This window comes from Rhinichthys klamathensis, unplaced genomic scaffold (genome assembly GCF_029890125.1).
Source record: "Rhinichthys klamathensis goyatoka isolate OS25496 unplaced genomic scaffold, OSU_Roscu_1.1 h1tg000098l_1, whole genome shotgun sequence".
NCBI lineage: Eukaryota > Metazoa > Chordata > Actinopteri > Cypriniformes > Leuciscidae > Rhinichthys > Rhinichthys klamathensis.
The window spans coordinates 6,315,459-6,342,076 of record NW_026606637.1 but is presented as its reverse complement, the minus strand read 5'-3'; the positions used below and the strand labels follow the sequence as shown (position 1 = coordinate 6,342,076).

Sequence of the window (26,618 nt, the reverse complement as noted above, 5' to 3'; positions counted from 1 at the left end):
GTCACAATGGTCAAGTTAATTATTAATTATATAAGTTTGACGAAAACGTAAACTTTATTTATTGACATTTTAAGAACATGGCATGAACATACCAAAAAGCTGCCTTTACATGTTAATTATCGTAAATTCAAGTTACCGACCTAGGTTGTGCAATCATTAGCTGCTACAGCTATCGCAGTATAAGTAGCAAGTAACGTTATATGAATAACAAACAACTTGAATCGTCATTGTAATAGTGACTACAAAAATGGCACATTAAGACAACATAAAATATTTAAACATTTAACTAAAATATTGTATGAAAAACCATTAAAATACCACAAACTATCAATATATCTTAATACCACAATATAGTATAATCATTTTTATTGTATTATTACAATATACAAACATAGCCATTTATTATGTGTCAGAAACAGTCCCGTAGATTAAGGGAGGGATAAGCCTCGCTTAAATTATACACCTGTGTCGCAGTTTAGAGTAAAATCCCGATTGAGATGGAACGAACAGGCATGTTATTGCGATATTCCTCCTTCAGTTTCAACAAAGCTGCAGAGACAACCGCCCAGGCCTCCCCCATTTTCGCTTGGAAAGTCACCTCTCCAGTGTTTGAGTGTCTGAAGCCGTTGGCTGCTCCTGAACCGTTTGGCTCTTTCTCCACTAGCAAACAGCCCCACAATGTACCTCAATCGCTCTTAAATCTATTTTTAAACGATTTTATTCCGCTCCACGCCGATGCGAACGGGACCGGACGCTTTTTTGGGAATTTATCTGACGATCTGGCGCCTCAAAGCAGCTTTATAACGCTTTGTTTGAGCACTATTTGACAAAATAGTCGAGGAGGAGGAAATTCCACACAAGCATTGAAAGGCAGTCCTCGCGCTCATCCGGGTATTAAAGTGAGTGTTTTCTTCATTTTTACTCGTTATATCGATAATATAGCAGCATATGTGCGTGTATGTACCTCTGTATGTTTTTAATATTAATATATAGTGATTTATAATTTGGCAAGGGCATTTCTTTGGAGGATCTGACTGGGTGGGGGATGGGCACATGGGCAGCAGTGTGTGTGTGTGTGTGTGTGTGTGTGCGCGCGCGCGCGCGCGTAAATGCAGCACCACTTCAGATTGTTTGGTAGTTTATATGTGTGCAAAACAATTTCATAAGACGTTATTACTATGTAATTCTGACATTATTTTAAGTAAATTATGCATTCAATTTAATTATTTGCATCTAATGTTATGTTAATTACTGGTGTATTCTAATATAAATTAATATTAGTTCATTTTTTTTACGTCTATTCTGATGTGCATAATAAAATCTACTAAGCTGAAATACACTTCTATTATTCTGCTAAAGTGATGCACCTCTTAAAAAACACTTGTGATGATTTGTGAGTTACAGTCTTTTGTTCTTTATTTAAAGACAAAGCATTTGAACATAATGTAAATTATAATAAATGTTTATAATAAGACTACATTAAGATCAGCACGAGCACATGACAGTGTTGTGGGCAATGCACTAACTCTATGAGAGTGGGGGAGGGGAGCTCAACTCACATTCAGTGTTTGGATAAACAAGAGTGTGTGTTGAATGACAGGATCATGCATTTATAATTGTTTACATGTAAAGTGATATTTCTTAGTATGCACACTGATTATATACACTGTCATTGTCAAATCATGCAATGCATATAAGATATGACTTGTGGCTTATTATTATTATTTTTTTACATTGCAGTCATTTAAAGAATACAGTTGTGTTTTGAGTGTAAAATGCTGGTCTATATTTAAAAAATGTGTGTGCTTGTGGTATTTGGATCATAGTGTTAAGTCTACTGTGGGGGAGGGGAGCTTTGTAATGTGTGTGTGTGTGTGTGTGTAATCTGAAGGCCATGTGTGTCTGGAAACTCCCATTGTAATGGCTCACATGCAACATATTTAGATCACCAACCCCTAACATAATTTAGTATTGTGTATTAGGTTAACCTAGCTAGTTTTTACACAACCTTCTCCGAAATTAGGCCTATGATAAATAACATGCAGTAAAAATACAAATAAAGCTTTTTAAATTATAAGTACATTCGGTCTTAGATTCTCTTAGAGTCTCTGAGTCTTTGTTTGCAATCTGCATCTCTCTCTCTAAGTGGAAGAGTGGCACGGTTATGTAACTTGTGCCTGACTGAGAGTGGATTGAAGCAAGATGTGGGGGATGGTACAGACAGATCTGATCTATTGCGCTTTTCCCCCCCTCTTTCCCTCATGGAGCAGAATCGCAGTGGGCCAGCCGGCATGTTGAAACGTGACGTTTGCGTCTGTGCTCTGTTGCGATGCCGTTGACCCTGTTTCTCTTGAGCCTCAAGGTTGAGATGAGATGGGCAGATGGTGGTGTGAGCTTGAAAATGCCTGCCATGGTCTGCTTTCTTGAACAAGGCCTGTGTTATTTTCTGCAAGGTCATTGAAGCACACTGTGGCTGTAACTGCTGTGTAGTTATGCAATTCGATACAGTATTCATACTGTAATTGATCGTAAACAGACTGGTAATATCTGCGTCCCGATTTTTTTAGCAGTTGGTCGCACACAGTGATTGCATCAAACATGGAGGGCAACTAGTAAACAAACTCAATTTGGCATTATCTCTTTGGTTTCTATGAACATTTGTCCTAGGGGACGCCGTAGTGTTGCTGATTTAATTGTTTAACGTGCAGTATGAGTCAAGTTAAAATGATTCGGGTCTGTTTCTTGATCGATTTGTGAATTATATGGTTGGTGGCCTGCTATCAGATCTGTCAATCACATGCTGTGTTTGAAATAACACTGTACTGCAGACTTCTGCATCAGTATTTCCACCTTATTTTTCGATGCGGAAGTAAGCTATTTCCTGTGAATGTGCGAGTCTGATTCATTAGCCGCTATAGGTAAATAACTAGAAGAATAACAAAGCACAGTAAATGATAGTACTCTTTGCCCTACAAACCAGGACGTTTATGGACCTGATAACAAATTGATATAATATGATAACAAATAGTTTGCAATATCAAGCAGCATAACATCATAGTGTTTCCCCCCCCCCCCCCCCCCCAGCTAAAATAACTGGAAGCGACTGAAGCCTTGCACATTCAAGGTAAAAATGGCCATGTCTGCTCTTTAAATTAGGTGGATACTAGGGTTGGGTAAAAAATATCGATTTCTCGATATTAATCGATTCTCATTTTTACGAACCAATATCGATTCTTAAATATCAAGAATCGATTAGTCATCCTGTTTTCATTTGATGAATTAATGGAACATTGTAGCGCTCATCCCATCCAATAAATCGGAATAATCTTTGTGTTTTGTTACTATTGATACTAAATAAAGTCTGAAATTTCAAATTACGTCCATTTTCTTACGAAATTCAAAAACATAAATACCGTTTTGGCGCTGTGGCGTGAGATCGCTCTGGCTCAGCTCAAGAGAAGCAGCAGTGCGGAGCGCACATGATCTCCTCTTCTGCCTTAATAATACCAGTTACAGCGCGAAATAAACATGAATGAACGTCTGAAAGTGTGTTAAAAGATAGAGTACAAATTATCGAAATCCGTATCATGTCACGAAATCAGTGTTTCAACTGTGGAAAGACGTCAGTAAAACAACTTGTAAACTATGTCATGTAACGTCACATTTACCTCAGAAAAACCATATCCAGTGACCATAACTCGTCAGTCAGCTAGAAAAATTAACTCTAGAGAGGAGCATTTTGCTAAATATATGCACCATATTACATATTCATTATCATTTTTAATGTTCTTCGATATTTAATGCATGTTTGAATAAATCTGGCAAGTTTTTATGACAGCCACCATTTAAATGTTTATATTTCATATAACTTTATTATTATAAAAATAAATAAAAGTGTAATTAAGTGTTTGTATACAAATCAGTATATAATTACCAATATTATAGTAGGCTAGAAAATTTGCCATGTATTGTACCTGATATCCAAAATAATCAATATTGAATCGAATCGGAATCGGAATCGAATCGAATTGCAAGCTTGTGAATCGAAATCGAATCGAATTGTGAAATTTGTGTCAATACCCAGACCTAGTGGTAGTGGATACTGTAGAATGCAAATTCGTTTTGAAATGGTACTTGAAATGTGACAATGCCGACTCAGTATTGGCCGACTCATTGCACACGTGGTGCTCCCGTGAACAGTGTCGTTCAATACTGAGCCGGCGTTCTGACGTAGAACCCGGAAGCGCTGCACTGCGTTTACAATGTGAACAGCGTAGGTGACTGATTAAAATAGTTTAATAAGTCGTTATTTTCGTTAGTTTTTTTGCGCACAAAAAGTATTCTCGTCGCTTCAGAACATTAAGGTTGAACCACTGTAGTCACATGGACTATTTTAACGATATCTTTACTACCTTTCTGGGCCTTGAAAGGGGTTATGACGTTGCTGTCTCGGAAAGCTCTCGGATTTTAGGGATGCACGATATAGGATTTTGGCCGATATTCGATATGCCGATATTTTCAAACTAATTTTGCCCGATGCCGATACCGATATATTTGTATTTTTTTTTAAGTGCAAAAAAAGCTTATTAAAGCTTCTATTATTGTTCTCAGTCAAGAGCAGTAAGTGATTTCCTCTGTGTTTTGTTGTTTTATTAACATTAACGGGATAGTTCTCCCAAAAATTTAAATTGTCATCATTTACTCTCTCAAGTTTCTTTCTTCTGTTGAAATTATAAAAGTTATTTGGAAGAATGTGGCTAACCAAACAGTTGCTGTACTCCAGTGACTTCCATAGTATATTTAAGCACAAGAAAGAAATGAATCCAGGTTTGAAACAACATTAGATAGACAGAATTTTTATTTCTGGGTGCAGTATCTCTTTAAAGACAAGCGGCAGAATATTATTACTGTCTCTTTAAGAACTGCACGTGAGTAACGCGACGCGTCTAATATACACGCATTTGACAAGCAGATTTTCTCTGTTTGCTTTCACTTTAGACATAACCAACTTTGTTTATGTAAACCTTGTGTGTATTTGACAGTATCAGCGCAATAAGACTCGAAAGATAACTTAGTCCAGGCGCTGTGACAGGCTTTTAGTTCATGTGAGCGTCGGGTGTAACGCGCTCAGAAAAGCGGATGTTAGAACAGCGCATCAGCACGTGAATGACATGTTTACCTAGCAAGACTTTGACGCACATGCAAATAATGAACTTTTGTGAATTGCAGTGTCCCGTGAGTGTAACTCTACCTCTGCGTTTACATGTGATGTGATGTGAATGTACGTCGCGTTGTACAGTATGTTGAGATGAAGGCGCCAGAATTGAACTGATAGAATGCACGATACTATGATTTTTCTTCAAAAGCAGAGTGTGGAGACATTTTAATCGTCCACGATCAAAAACCGTGAGATGCACGGCACACCCCTAGTTGGAAGTTTAAGTTGCTGGCACTCATGCTTCGTTCACGGCCGTCACGTGCGCATAGGAAACACGCCGGCCTATCGGCAAGGCTCATCGGCAGAAATATTCATATCGGCCGATGCCGATGATGGTCATTTTAAGCTTTTATCGGCCGATACCGATGTTGTCCAGATATCATCGTGCATCCCTATCGGATTTCATCAAAAATATCTTAATTTGTGTTCCGAAGATGAACGAAGGTCTTACGTGTTTGGAACTGTGCGAGTAATTAATGACAGAAATACAATTTTTGGGTGAACTATCCCTTTAAAAACTGACAGGGAATTTTAGTAAAAATATCAAGTAAAACAAAAGCCTGTTTTGTCTGTTGTGTTAATATATTACATTTTCGAAAAAGCTAGCTAATACTTTCCGACTAGGTTTTAAAGACACAATAGGGCTTTTCACACTGCACTTAACCCCGGGTTATCGTCGTTCTAAACCCTTTTTTTAAACCCTGGCTAGCATTTCACACTCTTGTTAGCACCACTTTTGTGCTGTTAACCCTTACATTGCAGTGCCAATCATGTACAGTGTGAATTGATGCGGTTACGAGTAACAACCGACAACCAATCGTGTCTCGTGTGCCTTTGGACAATCACGGAAACACTGCTCTCAGTAAACAGTCAGTGTTTCAGCGTTTGAGGGGAAAAATGTCAAACAGTGAAAGAAAATGCGTCAATGGAAGTGTAGAAGAGACAGTTTCAATCTTACCTTTATAGTCTGAAAAGTCCATTCATAAAATATGAGTGTGAAACATAAAGTAAGATTTACTCAGGATTCTGTTTACCCAGGGTTAACTATTTCAAGTGTGAAAAGCCCTAATGGTTGACCAAAAAGGGTTTTACGTTCATCCCCTTTAAAACACCGTTCTTACGTCCACATGCGTTCAGAGTAGGGGTGTAACGATACACAAACCTGACGGTTCGGTTCGTCCCACGGTTTTGAGGTCTCGGTTCGGTTTGGTTCATTTCGGTGGGGTGGGGGGGTTAGAAAGCTAAAATTGCTTTTATTTTTTATTAAACAGTGCTTTAATGAACAAATTGTGTCCTTGTCTTTAAATTAATTCAATTACAAGTAAACGTTTCTCAAGGATAACAAAATTATCTGCTAATGCTGTAAACTACAGCCCTTACTTGCACATTACTATAACATTAAAGCTTAACAACAGAGCCTAGACTTTTAACCTAAATTATATAATAATAATCAACACTCAAATAACAAATTGTATGAAAACATGAAAACTGCACATAAGGCAATTTTTGCATTAACATGTTTTTACTCTAATTTGTTATTGTCATATAATAATTTACACAGTTGCTGTTATTTTCATGACAACTATTTTAAACATACATTGAATAATCAAGACATCATAAACAGGTTAAGTAAAATATAATATATAGGCTAATATATAGCATTTATTTAGTGAAAGAGTTAGCAAACCAGCAAGCTGTGGACACTGAATGACTTGCCTGAGGTAAATATAAAGCTATGTGAAAAACTAAGCGTTTTATTGACGTATTTCCGCTGTTGAAACACTGATTGAGTGTTTACACGAGTTATGATGCCTTTCAGTAAGTATACTGTATCTTTCAACATACCTTCGGGTGTCCATTCATGTTTATTCTGTAACTGAGGAAGAGATGATCGCGCTCCGCGCTGCCGCATGCATACAGTGATATCTGTCACGCCACATCTAAGAGCGCCAAAACGGCATTTATTGTTTGCATTTCGTGATCAAATAGACATAATTTGAAAGATTACACCTTGCTTATTATCAAAAGTAACAAAACACTGAGCTTATTGCGATTATATGTGGTTAATGGTGGTTAGGCAACAGCCCTGTATTCGTTGTGTACACATAACACATGAGGTGCAATGAGCCGGGGCTGGGCGGGGCCACAGGGGGCGGGGCGTGTTCGGTTCGCCATGAGAGTATCGCGATACGTATCGTGGGTGGTGTATCGCGGTTTTTCGGTTCGGTTCAAATATCGTTACACCCCTAGTTCAGAGTCACTGACGTCATTTGCTGTTGGATCAGGTCTCATACTGTTTTTTGAGCATCAACCATGGGTGTTTGTTGTGTTTTTAACTTAGGACCCCAGACCCCTAAGAAATATCTGAAAATATATGAATACATAGTAGGGGTGGGAAAAAAAATCGATATTGCAATATATTGTTGTGCTCTCTGTCGCAATAAATAATCGATACACTAACGCCCAATATCGATATTTTATTACAACACAAAATGATTAATTTACCCGTTGTCAGTGTCACTGTCACTACCCAATATCTACCATTCTGTTTGCGGGGGGCGCTGTTCGAGTAAATAGGGGTAAAGTGGCGCAAACAGCGGCCGGTGAAGAACACAAGGTAACTAACAACAACAGAGAGAAGCGAGAAGAATGGCGGAAAACAATATAAAACGAATCAAAGACCCACCCGCTAGTTTCCACTCTAAAGTGTGGAGACACTTCGGGTTTTACGAGCAGAGAGAGCGCAACGGCCGCGCGCGCACACTCTCACGTCTTCAAACAACACGAGCGCTGTCTTGCTCTCTCCCTCGCGCATATTAATCAAAATCAATTGACACGATAGTAAAAGGTCGGAAGACCGCAGTTTCACGTGGAGCATTTGGAGATTTTTTAGAGATTAGAGACTCGCCTAAACTCAATGAACAACATCTCAACACTAAATTATAAAGGCCTGTCTCATATAGACGCCTGTCTCGAATACAAGCCGGTGCAGTTCGACGATTTGGGAAAATAAAAACCCAGGGAAGTTTTACGGTATATTAATTCTCAATATGTACACATGCATTGTTAATCTTTCTTTTCAGTCACATATATCGTGATATATCGTTGATGAAATTTATTCCAATATATTGAATATCGTAGATATCGCGAATCGTGATATTATCATATCGTGGACCACATATCGCCACAGAATTGAATCGTGAGGTACCTGTATCGTCCCACCCCTAATACATAGTATACATTTATGCTAGAATGATGTATAAAATAATTAGCAAAAATGCCGGAAAGGTGTCCCGCTGTAGACGTGCAGGGCGGTCCCTGGTGTGATTGACTTCACCATGGTCAGCTTCCCTCTGTGAATGATTCCCAGAAACTGCTTGCTGACTAAATTTAGATATCAGTTACAGCGAGTTCAAATGTGCTGTTATACATAGTTTAGCTCAAACTATTACATAGTTTGCTCTTCCTAGTATAAAGGGCACAGTTTGTGAAAGCATACAAAATAGCACAGCGCTTTTATAATTCATGCTAAGGAGGAATACAGTCTGAAGGATAAGTTAATTAATGACATGCAGGGCTGCATATTGAATAAATTAAATAGTGTCTTTTAATAGAACAAATCACGTTTGAATAGTAATACATTTTATGTATAGAAAACTGTAAGGTACTCAAAGACGCTTTACAAAAGATAAAAATAACGAAAGCATGGTGTAAGGTTTGGGTGGGACTATCTGTGAATGCAGTATTATTTTTTTTTTTTTAATAAATCGTAAACATTAGTTAATCTTGTAAACCATTTAGGGACTCCAAAATGATGACTCGTTTACTAACTAGCACATATGAGGAAGTAAAGGCTTTTAGACGTGGTTTTACTCAACTATAGTATGATCCACAGTAATGAATCTTGTTTTTATTATGTTGTCTGACCTCTGGCTGTTTACCTTTGGCTATGTTGGCTCAGGTTCTGTGGAACACAGATGCGATCGTAAGTGGGAGTAAAATTTCAGAAAGTGACTTCCCCTTTTCTTTGCCAACGAGTAACACGGGTCACTTGTTTTCTCATAACATCTCTCTGTTTCTCAGATTATTTCATGATAAATCGGCAGTAGAATGATTTCGTTACCCCTTTTCTTTCAGCCATGTGGTAACTTTTTAAGATGTCTATTAGGGATGACCTAATATAATATTTCTGGCCAGATAGGCTAACTGTTATGCAACCGCTTATGGGTGATATGCAAATATTTTGGGTTAGGGCAGCGTTCCTCAGAGAGGTCCTTGGGGGCAGCCATATATCAGATCATGTTGGTTTTGTTTCCCAGATTAAAGGTTACATGAGCGAGAGCTGAAACTTGCAGACTGGTTGTTGATGTGCTCAGCTGTGGTGGTGTTTGGGGGATGGGCGTACTCCTGACCCGTGCTTTAGCTGTTCATTTGTCTCTTCCTGCTCTCTTTCAGACTAATGAAACCTCTGTAGCTCCCCTCCCCCACCCACACGGCCACATACTTTTGTTGTGTGTGACCTGAAGGTCAAGTTCAACATGTAAATTTGCAGCAGTCCCATGTGCTCTTCCTAGTATAAAGGGCACAGTTTGAGAATTATGGAACCATTCAAAGGCATGACAGTTTGTCAGGAAACTTTTTCAATTCACTTTGTGACATTGAGTGTGTTTACATGCTCCCTCATAATGCGATTATAATGGGATTTTGACAATATTGTGATTAAACTTAACCTCATGTAAGCAATATTTCGATCATAATCATAGTAACCATACTCACATTAAACTATGTGACGTACGCCAATTTTAATCGCAATAAACAGGCACATAAACACCTTAATCGTATTATTACCGCTCTGTGGTGCGTTTCCCGAAAGCATCGGTAGCCAACTGTGGTCGCAAGTTGGTGTTTCCCCGCAAACAGCATCGCAAAGTTGTGTGGTTGGAACAACAGCTCTCGGCCTGTAGTTAGAAGCATAGTTTATTGTTTGCATAACATGTGGACTCAATAAATCCTTATCTTGAGCAAAATAAGCAACCTGACATTCAGTACAATCTGTATATTTTTTTATTTTAAAGAATACAAACAAATTTCATTTACATCTTTTAGTTTGTCAAGATATTTAAAGCACCATTTTTGAAGAGTGCGCATGTGCTCTAGTACGGTACGTAAGAACGAGCCTATGATTGAATCTGGAAATAAAGCAAACTAACTGAGAAGAATGAGATAGTCCTCAGATGCCATGTCTGTAATTTATAGCAAAACATCTAGCATTAATTAGATCTCAGACAGATTCATTAAAAGTTGTTATTACTCCACCTGCGTGACTACCATAGTACGATGCCAACGTGGTTGAATGACCAACATTAACCAACGTGGTTGAATGACCTATTTGCTACAATACAGTTTCGGGAAACAGTCATGACTAGCTAGTTGATTTCTTCAACGATGCATCGTACTATGGTAATGAAACAGCGAGTTACGTCGTTGTACGGGAAACGCTCCTCTGACCAGTGCCTGTGGTCAGAGTATCCAACAAGTATCAAGTAATATTAAAAATTGGATACTTGTTATAAAATTTAAGTTTCGATTCCTTTGAATGCATTTTAATATTACTTTAAACCATTCAAGCACAAGAAGATCAGCGCACCTTTTCCGTGCTGTGCACACACATCCAAAAAATAATGCGCAAGACTAAACTGAGTTTTTTTCCGCATCTTTTTGCACTTGAACGGACAAATACACACAACAATATGGCAAAATATCCTTGTAAACCCAGTCGGTTGTGTTTTAAGTGAATGTAAACAGTTTCTTTGTAAACAAAGAAAACGCATAACAGTATATTGTAGGGATGCACGATATTGGATTTTGGCCGATATTTGATATGCCGATATTTTCAAACTAATTTTGCCCGATGCCGATACCTATACCGATATATTTGCATTTTTTTTAAGTCCAAAAAAAGCGTATTAAAGCTTCTATTAAAGTTCTCAGTCAAGAGCAGTGAGTGATTTCCTCTGTGTTTTGTTGTTTTAATAACATTAAAGGGATAGTTCTCCCAAAAATTTTAATTGTCATCATTTACTCTCTCAAGTTTCTTTCTTCTGTTGAAAATAAAAGTTATTTGGAAGAATGTGGCTAACCAAACAGTTGCTGTACTCCAGTGACTTCCATAGTATATTTAAGCACAAGAAAGAAATTAATCCAGGTTTGGAACAACATTAGAGTGAGTAAATAATGACAGAATGTTTATTTCTGGGTGCAGTATCTCTTTAAGGACAAGCGGCAGCATATTATTACTGTCTCTTTGAGAACTGCACGCGACGCGTCTAATATACACACATTTGACAAGCAGATTTTCTCTGTTTGCTTTCACTTTAGACATAACCAACTTTGTTTATGTAAACCTTGTGTGTATTTGACAGTATTAGCGCAATAAGACTCGAAAGATAACTTAGTCCAGGCGCTGTGACAGGCTTTGCCTAGTGTAACGCGCTCAGAAAAGCGGATGTTAGAACAGCGCATCAGCACGTGAATGACATGTTTAACTAGCAAGACTTTGACGCACATGCAAATAATGAACTTTTGTGAATTGCAGTGTCCCGTGAGTGTAACTCTATCTCTGCGTTTACATGTGATGTGATGTGAATGTACGTCGCGTTGTACAGTATGTTGAGATGAAGGCGCCAGAATTGAACTGATAGAATGCACGATACTATGATTTTTCTTCAAAAGCAGATCGTGGAGACATTTTAATCGTCCACGATCAAAAACCGTGAGACGCACACCCCTAGTTGGAAGTTTAAGTTGCTGGCGCTCATGCTTCGTTCACGGTCGTCACGCATAGGAAACACGCCACCCTATCGGCAAGGCTCATCGGCAGAAATGCCGATGTTGTCCCGATCATCGTGCATCCCTAGTATATTGGACCCTTGCAGATCTTAACCCTCTGGGGACTAAGCCCTTTTTGGTCCGTTTTCTCTATTTTTACATTTGGGCTTATAAACCATATGTAATGGAGATAGAACACTATGTGTTTGGTATCTATGGATTCAGAAGACCCTACGCTAACATAATCATGCATGCAATGTGTTTATAAAGGAAGTATGAGTGAAAAATGTACTATAAACTAGAGAATTTCAAAAACGGAAATTAGATTTTTGTCATTTATTTCTGAAAATCACACATCACACAATAATAGTGAACAGTTTTTTAACAAAAAATATATTTGTCAAACCCTTTGCTTGACAGACATGTGTAATTGTTAAATAAAATGTGTAAAGAACAATGAAAAATTTAACTTTATTTACAAATAGTTTTTCTTAGGAATGCTTAGAATTTTCTAATCAATGCGATCTCCTCGTCACTCTCCAGTAATTGTTCCAGAGCTTGTTCCACCGTAAATCTTTACTGCTTGCCATCATAAAAGTGCTAAAACAAAAAATAATGCTATAATTGTATGTGTATATATATATATATATATATAAATATATTATAATTGTTCTGTCTCTCTCTCATAAATCTCTGATAATCCGCTCCGTAAACCTCCGTTTGCTCTCCCTCCTTCTCTCCATTCAACGCTGTTTGCGTCATATCCATAACTATATAGTACCACCCCTTGCAAGGCTACAGAGTCCTCTGATTTGCTAGAAACGTCTTGGTAACCTTCCTCTGATTGGGTAAGAAAAATATTTCTCCATCGGCAATTTTTCCATTGGTTGCTGTTTGCGCAATCTGCCAAACAACATCGATTTCATTGGCCTTTAACATAGTGGTATTGCGCAACAAGGAAGTGTGTATATTTACAAGCCGGGTGAGTTATCACTGTTTTCAGCGGAATCTGAGGAAGACGGTAAAAAAGACCGCACCTCTCTATCACTAATAGTTTTTAAGATAATTACACATTTGTAAAAGTATGCCATTTTGGGCGGTACCGCCCAATCCGTCCCCAGAGGGTTAAAGTGACAGCAGCCTAATATAACTGCCCCCTGTCATTTAATGTTAATCAAACAAGACAGAGAAAATCACTTCTAAGGCCCCGTCCACACTACTGCGTTTTCGTTTAAAAACGGAGACCCTTTGTTACGTTTGCACCTCCCGTCCAGACTAAAACGGCAAAAACGGAGACCCAAAACGGAGAAGTTTAGAAACGCTGCTGATCCGTTTTTCGTTTTGAATCTCCGGAGGGCGTTTTAGTGTAGACGGGTCAAAACGGAGGACTTTAGAAACGATGACGTAGTAGAGGCTCACGCTCGGCTCTATGATTGGGTGTCATCAGTCATGGCGTATATCTTTGCTAGCAGCTGTTGTACAAGTAAATTCTGCATTTTACAACGCTATAACTGCCTACATGCGCCGGAGTCAAGCTATTATTCGAGCGTTCTGTGACAATTCCCGTGTGCAGCGGCGGCGTTGACCGTACATGGAGCGTCGGTTTGGGGTTAACCCAGAGCATGGTGGGATAATTTTATCAATGAAGTTGTGTTTACACCGGCACGCGCATGCCCAGTGTTGGTGAATGGTCACGTGATCCGCGTTTTCAGTCATTTTAATGTGGACGGAGATCAATTCTAATACGCAGCTAAAACGCTGGTGTGGACGGAGATCGTATTCGTTTTAATTATCCGTTTCTAAACTAAAACGCAGTAGTGTGGATGGGGCCTAAATCATTAGTAGATTTAGTAGGATTGATCTATGTAATTTATACAGTGACGACTATGCAGTGTTGTTTTACATTTTAATTACTTTCTGTTGAAAAAGAGTGTTCTGTTTTTTTTTTGTGTGTTTTTTTTTCATTTTATTATTTGTTTCACAGGAATGCTATATTTGTTAGGCTCTATGTAGGGTACATTGGGTTTGAATAGTCTTGTGATATTTCTCCTTTCCTTCTATACTGTTGTGTATGTGCATGCGCGGTGTGACGTCATTTGTAACTATGGCACCGTGAGGGGGTGTGGTGTGTAAATATTAGCGTGTGTGTTCACCTGTGGGCATGGCGGGTTGTTTGGCTGCAGGGTGAGCATGGGGAAAAACCTTCTTTTGACCGTCACTACTGTCAATGACGTTACTACCACTACTATCTGTTACTATGCGCTGTTTGATGTATTCTTCACTCGACTGATGGAATGCATCTACCAAAGTAAGTGATTGGTGTTTGTTCTTTCTGCTGGTGAAACGGAGTAATAAAGACAACATCAGATGTAATGCTTCAGTGTGATGCATCTTTAGTATAATCTCCTCGTGTCTTAGCCTGCTGCGACTTTTACATTGTTTTTCGGAGTATATCCCGCTACACTCTAAGCTGTTCCCTAATCACCTCTAAGAGAGTGAATGGAATATGTTGCTTGCCAATAAATAAAGGGTTTTCAATTCATGATACTTTCTCATCTTAATTTTTTTTAATAAAATACAATTTTATTAAGAATAGTTGGCTGATTATTTATTTCGGTGATCGGTATCTGTGAATGGTATTGGCCAATACTTTTTCCAGGGATCGGCCCCACAAATCCTGTGAAACAGTTATGCTCAGTTTTGTTTTTGTTTTTCAGTCACCTGTTTTCCTGTGTTCCTTTGTTCTCCTTTTCCCTGCCATAATCAGTTTCCATGGATATTAATTTAATCATCACAGCTGTTCATTATTTAATTCATCACCATGTGTATTTAGGTTCCTCACCTTCTCTCAATCTTGGTCCGGTATTGTTGGTGTTTGTTTGTAGAGCCCGACCGATATGGATTTTTGGGGGCCGATACCGATAAAAAAAGCCAGATACCGATATATCGGCCGATATTATTTATAGGGGTGGGGGAAAAAATCGATTCTTAGATGCATCGCGATGCGGACGTGGACGATTCTGAATCGATTCACAATTGTCAAAAATCGATTTTCAAAAAAAAAATTTTTTTTTTAGATATATATTTAAAATAACGTAATATTGACGGAACGCGAAAGACGGAACTCTGAGGCGCGGAAGTGCAGTGGCCGGACCGTCTGTGGCGTGCACATAACAGACGCAGACGCGATGGCTGAGCGACAAATCCAAACACCCTCCTCGTTAAAAGCTGACGTGTGGAAATATTTTGGCTTCTGAAGTTGAAAGGGGAAAGGAGCTGGACAAGAGCCACACTAGTTGTAAGCTTTGTAGAGTAAAACTAAAATATTTCGGAAACAAGACACATGAAGCCAAATGACACGTTTCCAGCCAGAGGAGGAAAAACACTCGGCTGTAACGTTACCGGTCGTTGTTATATTATTAATTTACTACAAATATGCTGCTGCTAGTTCAGACACACATATGTATTTTCCTGTTGGTTCTTTGCAATGTTAATAAAATATATTGTACGTTAATTCTTTATGGGTCATTACTTTGTACTTTTAAAGCAAAGTATTTATAGTCACACACACACAAAAAAAAGATTCTGATAATCGATTTAGCATCGAATCGCAGCCCTCTGAATCGTAATCGAATCGAATCGTGAGGTGCCTAGAGATTCCCACCCCTAATTATTTATGTGTATATTATAATACAGTAGCAATATTATGTGTGTATTATGGTACAGTACCAGTCAAAAGTTTGGACACACTTTCCTATTGGTGTGTACAAACTTTTGATGGGTACTAGGGGTGGAACGGTACATGTATTCGTATCGAACCGAAACGGTACGCGCGTCACGGTTCGGTGCACGAATTTGCACGGAGAATACACGGTACAAAAAACCCCTCTTAAATAGCGATAAATTTAGCTTTATTCGCTTTTGGTGTGACTGTGCTGCGCAGCAATGAACAGGCTGCGATCAAGATTGCAATGCTGGAGTGTGTGTGTGTGTGTGCGAGAGAGCGAGAGAGCGAGAGAGAGAGAGAGAGAGAGAGAGAGAGAGAGGCGCGATTAACAGTATGTGTGTGTGTGTGCGAGAGAGAGAGAGAGAGAGAGAGGCGCGGGCGCGAATCGCGCGATCGAACTGTGTGTGTGTGTGCGTGTGCGCGCGCGCGTGCGAGAGAGAGAATGATCTCTCCTGCGCGATCGAACAGTGGAAACATAAAAACATACTCCGTCATTTTTTTTATACAGGACATCATTAAAACTGCAAATTGTTACTTATATTTGTGTACACTCGCAATAAAACACTACATTGTGCTTTTGTCAGACTCTAAACTCTTGTCGAACTGTAACCTACAACTGTTAACAAAAGTTTTGAATGGTAGTATTATTTTATACAGAAATCAACTATTTATAATTCAGATGAGAATAAAGTTAGGGTTAACTAAAATGAAGGAAAACAAATAGGCTATATTGATCTGAAATAGCAAATTAATTTTAAATTCATTCAGGTACAATTACCAAACATATCTCAAGGTCTTTTCATCTTTTTAATAATTTAATTAATAAACTAATTATATAAAACTATTGTCAGTGCACTAAAAATAAACTGGTTCTATGCCTTTATTAATAAAACTTATTTAAAAAATACAAGGCTTAAGACATTTATAAAAATGCCTTCTGCATTTTTGTTTTGCTTTTCACTCCATTGTACCGAAATCATACCGAACCGTGACGTCTGAACCGAGGTATGAACCGAACCGTGACATCTGTGTACCGTTCCACCCCTAATGGGTACTGTATATAGAATACACAGAATAAATGTATACACGTTTTGCAATGTGTATTCACCACACTCAAATGTGGTGATCAAACACTTGTGACAAAGATATGTAATGGAGACAGGGTGAATGATAGAATAAGAATGATACATTTGAGCTGTAACCAAACAAGTTTGCATTGCATGTTATATTATATTATACTATTATATTATAAATACTGTTGCATAATCTTCACTAACGACTTTGTCTTTTAATTTAGTCACGATATATAGACATAACTTGTATCAATAAATATATCAAAAGTGTCACTGACAAAAACTTATTATCTTCTATTTTTAGTCTTAATTCCTCTAATCTCTACCAGTGGAGGAAGAACTCAGATCTTTTTACTAAAGTAAAATTAATAATAAAAAAACGTTTTTAATTACATATGTACAGTACTTTTATACTATTTTTAAATAAGTAGTAAGCAAAATGTACTAAACGTGAAACATAGTATTATAATTAATTATATAAATGATTGCTTGTGTAACGTAGCGTTATTATAGGCAGAATGAGCTTCAACACTGTCTACACCGGACGCGGCTGTTATTGCTCGCGTCGCAACAGCCGTTTACCCTAGACGCGAAAAAGCGCCCGTTACAAAGCAGAATGGGGCATCAGTTTACTGTCTGAGATTTGTCGCTCGCGCAACTCATTTTAATCAACATTTCATCAACCAATTGCCTGGATTTAATAAATAAGAAGTAAATATAGCAGACAATATAATAAGGGACTTCTCATTTGCGCCCTTTCCCTAGTCATCACAAGCTCACACAATACGTGACAGAGGCTGGTAGCAGAGAAATAAATTCTGTGAATTACACTGCGCAAATCAAAAGTAATAGGCTACTACCAACCGGATGTAAAAGGGTTGGCTCTCAACAGAACATAAAATATTCATTTTATTTTATTGTTCGTGTTTGCATTTATGAGGAAAAACAATGTTACGGATGTGACAAGCTCTGAAAGCGGCACTAAAGTGCTTTAAAACTTTCACAGAGACCTAAAACAGCACAAAGCCTTTCATTAAAGTGAATTTCGTTTTGTATTAATTGTATCTTAATTTTAATCAATGTTTCATCAACCAATTGCCTGGATTTAATAAATAAGAAGGAAATATAGCGGACAATAGATAATATCGACACGGAGGCGCCGGCGCGTGAACTGCAACTCGTCTCATAAATGAACCTAAACTCAGCGTATAGACCTGAGAAATATATCTATATTGAAATGTCTACTTTTAAAAAATAACAATTCAAAACGAAAGACAGACTGCTCTCTGCTGTAATCCATATGAAATGTGCATTTCTCTCTGGCATGTTCACTGAAGATCGCGAGTCAGCGTAGTCATCTTTGCAGCGACACTGACTGAAAACACTTGTTTATTAATAAACAATTCAAATGACTCCTTGCTATATTTGATGTATTCACAATCATTACTTTTGCCAGTTCTTTGTGACAGCTTTTATGTGCTTTATTGGCATCGCCACCCTTACATGAATCACCACACCCGCATTTTTTTTAAATATAAATTTATCGGCCATTATAAATGCCGATACCGATAGTTAGGAAAATGCCTAATATCGGCCGATAATATCAGCCCGCCGATATATCGGTCGGGCTCTATTTGTTTGTGCATGGCACACTGTTTCAAGTTGTTGGCTGATGTTTAATAAAGACTGTCGTTATTTGTAACTACTTCATCATTGGACTTAAACATTAGGCTACATCCTGATTGGGGCACCCTTAAAATATATATATATTTTTAGTAGTGCTGGGCCGTTATCGGCGTTAACGTGCTGCGTTAACGTGAGACTCTTATCGGGCGATTAAAAAAAATATGTGTCAGGGACACAAGGTCTACTTTTACTTTGTTACGTTGGGCGACGTTCCTCTCGTTACTTTATTTTAATGCAATACGTTGTTAAATGAGTTTATTCCAAGCGCGCTGTGTCCTTTGTATGGGCATGAGCGATGCTCATTTACAAATGAATCACTCTTTTGAGTCGATTCTGTTCAAAGACTTCATCAAACAAGTTGTCAGATGATCTGTCTAAATCGGTTCGCGAATCAGTTGATCTGTTCAGTTCCTCGCGCACTGAATCGTCTGAAGCGCTTTCAATTCACACTCGGAGTCGAAACAGGAAGATTTAAGAGCATCAAGAGCGTTGGATGAAGTGGCCGATCTACAGTCTAGTCTAGTGAATGCAAATCTGCAAATGCATCATATTTTTGCCAGCGATGAAGATCTTTATTAGTTGAACATCTTCGTAAGCTGTCTGTGAATGAATGATTCCACAGGACGATACATTCGATTTCATTTTATTCAGGTAATACATTGTGTGTGTATTGCGCGTGTATTGCGCAGTGGCATAATCACACGAATAGTTTACATTGATTGAAACTAATTTGTTTAAAAATGAGGCTATTGCAGTAACAAGGCAGGTTCACATAAAATTCTTATGACATATGATGACATTATTTTTTGATCTAATGAGCATTGGCGATGCAAAAACGGACTGTCGTGCGTATTGTTTTTTTTCTTCTTCCAATTAGCCTACTATGTTAAAAAAAAAGGACGAAAACATGTTACTTGTTCAATTAATAAACAGTTTGTTTGATGACAAATCGCTAAAGATGAAATTGGCCTCCCTTTCTGTCATTGCGTTTTTTTTTTTATATATATTTTTTTTTACGATATTCGACTTTTGCTCCTCGATTGTCGAATGGCATTTTTGGCAGAAATGCACATCCCTACGCGAGGCAAACTATTCTCAAAGACTTACTTTTAGTCATTATTTGGGTAGCACACATATTCTGAATGCCTTCGGGAGAATTAAAATGAGCCATTTTAATCTAGATTTATCTAGATTAATTTCAATATTAATCTAGATTAATCTAGATTAAAAAAATTCATCTATGCCCACCTCTAATTTTTAGCTGTATTGCTCAGCCTAGTTTTTGTCAGCACGTTTTGCTTTTAAATGGGCTAATATTTAGGGATGCACCAATACCCTTTTTTCACGATTCTGTATCATGCCTCTGCTACAGAGATTTGTCACGCCAGATTAAAGAGAGCCAAAACGGTAATCATTGTTTGAATTTTGTAATAAAACTGACAGAATCTGAAAGCTGAGACTTTATTTAATATCAAAAGTAACAAAGCACAAAACATATTGAGCTTTATTGGATGGGAGGCATGTTACAAATTTTTGTAAATTTATCAACTGAAAACTGGATTTAAGAATCGATATTGATTCATCAAAATGAGAATCGAAAATCAAGAAATTGGTATTCAGTTCAAAGTCATCTCTACTTCAGTGATGTGATCAAAGTAGTAGTAGTGTGTGCCACATCATTTAGAAACGGCAATAAACTCCAGGCGAGATAAGACGTCATTTTATACAAATCTACACACCTTTATCTACAAATCAAGTATAATAATGGAAACATTGAATCATTTTGGGGAGAGTTTTACCATGCTGACTGTCGTAACCGAACGCGACACACTGTTTGAATGCTGAATGGAAAATGACTGACAGCCGCAGCAGAGGGAAAAGTTTCCATCCACTGACTTTAATTTAACAACTAAAATATTCATCTGTCTCTTACATTAGACCAGGGGTCGGCAACCTAAGGCACGCGTGCCAACACTGGCTGATGTTTAATAAGGTTAAGGAGGGTTAATCGCTGACACGCAAGCAAGCGCAAGAGAGGTGTATATTTCATTCAGATAAAGTAGCATACCTCCCACCTGCATACAGATCAACATTTTGATGTAATAATTCCTCGTAGTAACAGCTTGTTTTTTATTAAGTTAGGAGTTGATTATACTATTAAAGTGTGAGAATTAAACTGCACTAGTCAATGAAAGCGTGCAGCTCTAACAAACCATTAGCGCGTCAGCGCAAACAAGTTATCCAACTGACAGCTTAAAGCTCGTTCCGCTGTAAATAGTTAATGCTATACATTTCAACCAAGTGTATAGAGTCCTTATTAAACATTCTATACATATTAAAATGACTGTCCGTGATGCATGTGGAAACTCCGTTCGTGTGTGGTGCGTACCTGGTCACTTCATGTGTTTTCTCTGATCGGAAAGCTATCCAATCGTGAGACAAATGCCCTCCGACAGAGAGGACACTTTTTCATATTCGAGATGAAACTGAACAAAATGCATCTGATTATTGAAGTCACAAATGTAAATTTTACTCTTCCTAAAATAGTAAAAAAATATATAAAAATAACATGCGAGAGTGCGTCATAACGGCTCCCAGTTTACAGATATGACCGCGCTGCTGCAACACGCATCGCCTCAGATATGGCTGAGCATCTCTTCAGCAAGCCAACGTGCAAACTGCTGCAAATGAAACTGAAAGTTCAGCTTACATTCTGAAGCTCAACACACAGTTCCCATCTGACCCCCCCCCCCCCCATCTCATCTCATCTCATCTCATTATATTGTATCCTGACCCCCGATACACCATCCTGTATACTGTCAATAAAGAGCTAGTATAACTGTATAATCTCAAAAATGCACTCTCAAAAAATAAAAACCTGAGACTGTAATGCTGAACAACCAAACATTTTATTTAACATAAATTATTATGTATCTTCTATTCTATATCAAATTCTATTGATATATTCTATCCTTAAAAAAAAGCAAGTTTAACCCTCCTACCAGATATTGTTATTTGGATATTATCAAACAAATAATGATTCATTATATTTGAATAACCAACAGTGTTTACTTTTGCCTTTTTAACATTGCCAACATGTTTTTCCAGACATGTGTCTAGCAAGTAGGCTACACTCACAAATACATTACATAAACAGAATGTAGAAACGAAAAATGTCTGAGATGATCCACTGTTTATAACTGCAAGATTCTAAGTTAAGGTAGGCTAATTAACATTCAGTGACTTGCTAACGTCTATCATGATAGCGCGACTTCTATGAGTCTATCCGTGCTGCACACCCCTAATTAATGATCCTAACCTTGAAAGATTGCAGAAGCAAGGTTTAACTGTAACAATATCCTGGGTAACCAGGATCACCAGTTAAAACTATTTTCCACAGTAGAATCTGCATTTGAAAGCATGGTCAGTCACTCACTACTACTGCTAGTTATTTGTGTGGCTAGTTATTTTTGCCTACTTACACTCTGCTTTATGAAAAAGCTTCGTATGTCCCCTTTCTTCTTCTTGGGTGACATAGCTGATCTACAAAGTACAAAAAGGGGCAAAAAACGGAATATTAAAATGTTTTACCCTGGCCTTTGTATATGGCATGCAGAGAGACAGACAGCCCTGGTAACTTACCGTCGGCGTCGTCACGAGCGGACACACACACAAACACACACACGCACACACCACCCGCTCGCTGCCAGTGAGTGCAAGCACAAAAAGTAGTCCCGGCCCGCGCGTGTAGCCTGCCTGTCAGATACCCCGCCGCCAATCAAATTACGGCGTATCTTGTACTGTCGTCGTCCTGGCCGTTGGAATCGATCCAAATAGCAGCGCAAATATCAAAATAGCAGTTCAAAGGAGCTTGCTAAATATTGGTGGGGACAAATTTGTCATCTCAAAATATTGATTGGGACTAGTACCTAGCGTCCCCCCCTAAACCTACGCCCTTGACTAAATTATCTTCCAGTGTTGATGCCACTCTTGAAATTAGCTAATGATAAATAAAATGCAGCTCATATCTTGCGAACCTGAATTTGCATATAGCGTGGGAATTAAATATTCAAATTATATTAGATTTGCGGAGATACAGTTATTTTGTCGAGTGTAAGTGTAACACTTTTAACAAAACTGAAAGTAAAGAAGAAACACATGAATGACCAGGTCCAATCTGTTCTTCAAAGTCTAATTTAGGCCTGAAAACAAAGATGACAAATCTAAAACAAATTTCATGAGAAATATTTAAATGTCTTTACTATTTCTGTGGTAGCATTATGAATATTTAAAATATGTTTATGTGTATAAACATATTTTATGTTTATACACATAAACATAACATTTATGCATTAGACTATCAATTAGCATTAACAACCCCTGCATTAGACTATCAAATGGCTTCGAAAGACTTGGAATATTGTTCACAAACACTTTTGTGGTGCTTCTAGGGGTGTGCGATATTAACAAAAAATTATATCTCGATATTTTCTGGGTAAGTAACATGTTTACACACTGTTTACTGCAGCTCAGAGGCGACATGAATGCATTTAACCTGCAGTTACAAATGCATAAATAATGTTTTGATGTTCTAAACATAAAACGTTGAATATTGATATTTGAAATGATTGTAAAAATGAAAATATACTCTAAATATGAAATTAAAACCACCAGTAGTTGGCAGCAAGTCACTGTTAATGAGTGAGTCATTGAGTGCGTTAACGGTCAGGTTAAGAACGTGCATATGCTTAATAAGCTGACAATGCATGTGATGATCATGTAAGCGCGTTGACCCGTTTTCCGATTTCGCCCAGCATGTAAACACATTAACCTGCTTTCTGTCGGCTTATTGAAGTGCGCATGTGTGATATGTGACAGGAACGTGTCCTTACTTGTGGATTTAAGCGCATCCAGACAGAGCGAGTATTTTGCAGTAAGGGAGGAGGAAATATATCGCAGACTCTTTCTTGATCCAAAAAATGTATGAATGTGCTCTCTTGTAATTCTGCATCTGTAACTGCATGAGAGGATGATATATGAGCAGTAAGTTTCCCGCTGACATGTTGCAATTAGGGATGCACCTATACAGAACCGATCCGATCCCAAAAATTCTGAGTATACCGATACCAGCACAGTTTTTTTTTTTAAATCAAGTAGAATTTCTATAACTTTGTGTTGAACTGATAACCACTCTTTTGTGTGTTAAACACAATCTACTAAATACAGACAACTTCATTAAAAAGAAAAACAACAAATCCCAAAAATATATGATCATAATCTATGATCATATACAAGTTGTCATATACAATCTACGATCTATATCTAATCAATTTTACAAGTTGATTGCACTGAAATGTGTGTTGGCAGTGCCTGTACACAAACATCATATAATGATAAAAATCCATCCAGTGGTTTTGTTTTAATCTCCTTATATGTTTTCCCCTGCCTCAAATCGAGCCGTTCGTTTTTGTGACGTCAATAAAACGGACGCCCCTCCCACGATTGTTGATTGACGGGAGCGTTTCAACACAGACCCGCCCTCGCACATGAGGTAGCTGTCAATCATAGTCTGCGTGGCGCGGACCGGACCGGTGCGGTCATTGTTGATATGCTGGAGCACTGTCTATGAGCAGAATGGCGTCTAAGCGACTGTGGTGTTCTGTTCTTGGTAGGGGTGTAACGGTACACAAAAATCACGGTTCGGTACGTACCTCGGTTTTAAAGTCACGGTTCGGTACGTTTTCGATACAGCAAAAAGAAAGAAATGCCAGAGAAATTTCTTATTTGTTAAAAGAAAAAATATTTTTAAATAACTGAGTTTTCCTACATCTTGAAACTTTCAGGTTTATAAATGGGGGTCATCTTTGAAGGATGAACAAAAATAATGTTTTGGTCATCACATTAAAAATAACATTTATATATATATATATTTATTTATATATTATTTGAGTTTTGAAGAGCTGGAAAAAGATGTGTGAAGTACTTGAAAGCAGTTCACTATTCCAGCCAAACTGGTTACAGTTAGTGTTAGCCTACTATATTAAATCCATGGTGAATGTTGCTGGTCTGTGGACGTAAAGTATTACTAGTTCATTCACGGCACAATATTTCTCCTGGTTTCCACGTCAGCGCTGTTTGATCTAATAGAGATCTACGGTTAATAACGGAGAAATGTGAATGCTTCTCACTAGATCTCGCAGCGATGTTATTACTTCAGTGGCGAATTCAAATGTTTTCTTTACTGGATCTCTTAGCGCTGTGTTGTAACAGTGTCGCTTGATCGAGATCGGCTCGCGCTGCACAGATGTTGCTGGTCAAACGATCCGTGAAGCACAATATAATGAGTAGCGCAGTTTTGTTCCGCTTGAATTACGTTTGCCATTTGATGTTGCGTATATGTTCAGTATGTATATGTATATGTTCAGTATATGTTTATACTGAACAACGCGTTATGGTTATTGTGTTATTGTGTTACAAACGTGTACGCACAGAACAGAGGGGCGGAGTGAGCAGAGCTCATGATCATTTAAAGTCATATGCACTGAAACGGCGTGCTGAAAACAGAGCTGTTTTTGACCAGGTAAAATAAGTGTTTTCTTACAATACTAATGAGAATTTTTAATTAAAGTATATTACAAACTTTTAATTTAGACCCTAAAGAATCATATTAGCTTGTACAAAAATGGCATTATATGACCCCTTTAATATTAACTTCTTGTTTACTGAACTGTTGTCTGTTAATTTCACATTTGTAATCGTGCTGATATTTGGATAAAAAAAGAGCACTCTTCATGTGATATTAACTACATTAAATGATATAAATATAAAAGACATACAGTTATCTTGAATCTTGGAGGCATTATAGATGCATTTTAATAGACTAAATCACGCAGTGAAAGCGTGCACTCTATGCTCACACACACTACTCTAGCCTACTAGAATACATCACGTAGAGCATGCGTACGCTCTCTGGATGTGTGTTTGTAAAGTGAGATATACTCTAATGTCAGATCGCATATCGTTAAAACAACAATTACGATATTATCGGTGACAATATCGCACACCCCAAGTATCGGATTTGGATTGGTGCTCATCATTCTGATCGATAGCTAAACCAGCAAAAATTCTGAATATTGGATCAGTGCATCCTTTGCGTCCCTACTAATGTGTTAATATTATCCTTTTTGAGTTGTACAGACAAGCCATTGGTGTAAGTGCGTAGCTTTCCTTTTAACATCCATCACAGACTCTTGTAAACCTAGTTTTGCTTTAATGCATTCTTATACCAGACCCATGCATGGTTTTATCAAATGAAGAATGTGGAAGTTCAGCAGTTGACACACATTTCTATTTTTAGAGTGTCTGGGATTGGACTATGTGTGTTCATGCATGTATTCAAATAATAATACAGAAGTGGCTGGGGTCTCCTCTAGGGGTGTAACGATATTTGAACCGAACCGAAAAACCGCGATACACCACCCACGATACGTATCGCGATACTCTCATGGCGAACCGAACACGCCCCGCCCCCTGCGGCCCCGCCCAGCCCCGGCTCATTGCACCTCATGTGTTATGTGTACACAACGAATACAGGGCTGTTGCCTAACCACCATTAACCACATATAATCGCAATAAGCTCAGTGTTTTGTTACTTTTGATAATAAGCAAGGTGTAATCTTTCAAATTATGTCTATTTGATCACGAAATGCAAACAATAAATGCCGTTTTGGCGCTCTTAGATGTGGCGTGACAGATATCACTGTATGCATGCGGCAGCGCAGAGCGCGATCATCTCTTCCTAGGTTACAGAATAAACATGAATGGACACCCGAAGGTATGTTGAAAGATACAGTATACTTACTGAAAGGCATTATAACTCGTGTAAACACTCAATCAGTGTTTCAACAGCGGAAATACGTCAATAAAACGCTTAGTTTTTCACATAGCTTTATATTTACCTCAGGCAAGTCATTCAGTGTCCACAGCTTGCTGGTTTGCTAACTCTTTCACTAAATAAATGCTATATATTAGCCTATATATTATATTTTACTTAACCTGTTTATGATATCTTGATTTAATGTATGTT

General features: G+C 38.0%; 1 protein-coding gene across 2 annotated transcripts in view; it reads left to right on the top strand.

Annotated features, from left to right (window-relative positions):
• The first annotated feature begins 614 nt into the window (after positions 1–614).
• The window catches only part of tbl1xr1a (TBL1X/Y related 1a), an 86,581-nt gene continuing 60,577 nt past the window's right edge, over positions 615–26,618 (top strand). For both annotated transcript variants that reach the window (XM_056252810.1, XM_056252809.1), the window contains exon 1: positions 615–899. The gene's annotated coding sequence lies outside the window, so the exon portion shown is untranslated. The remainder of the gene's footprint in view (positions 900–26,618) is intronic.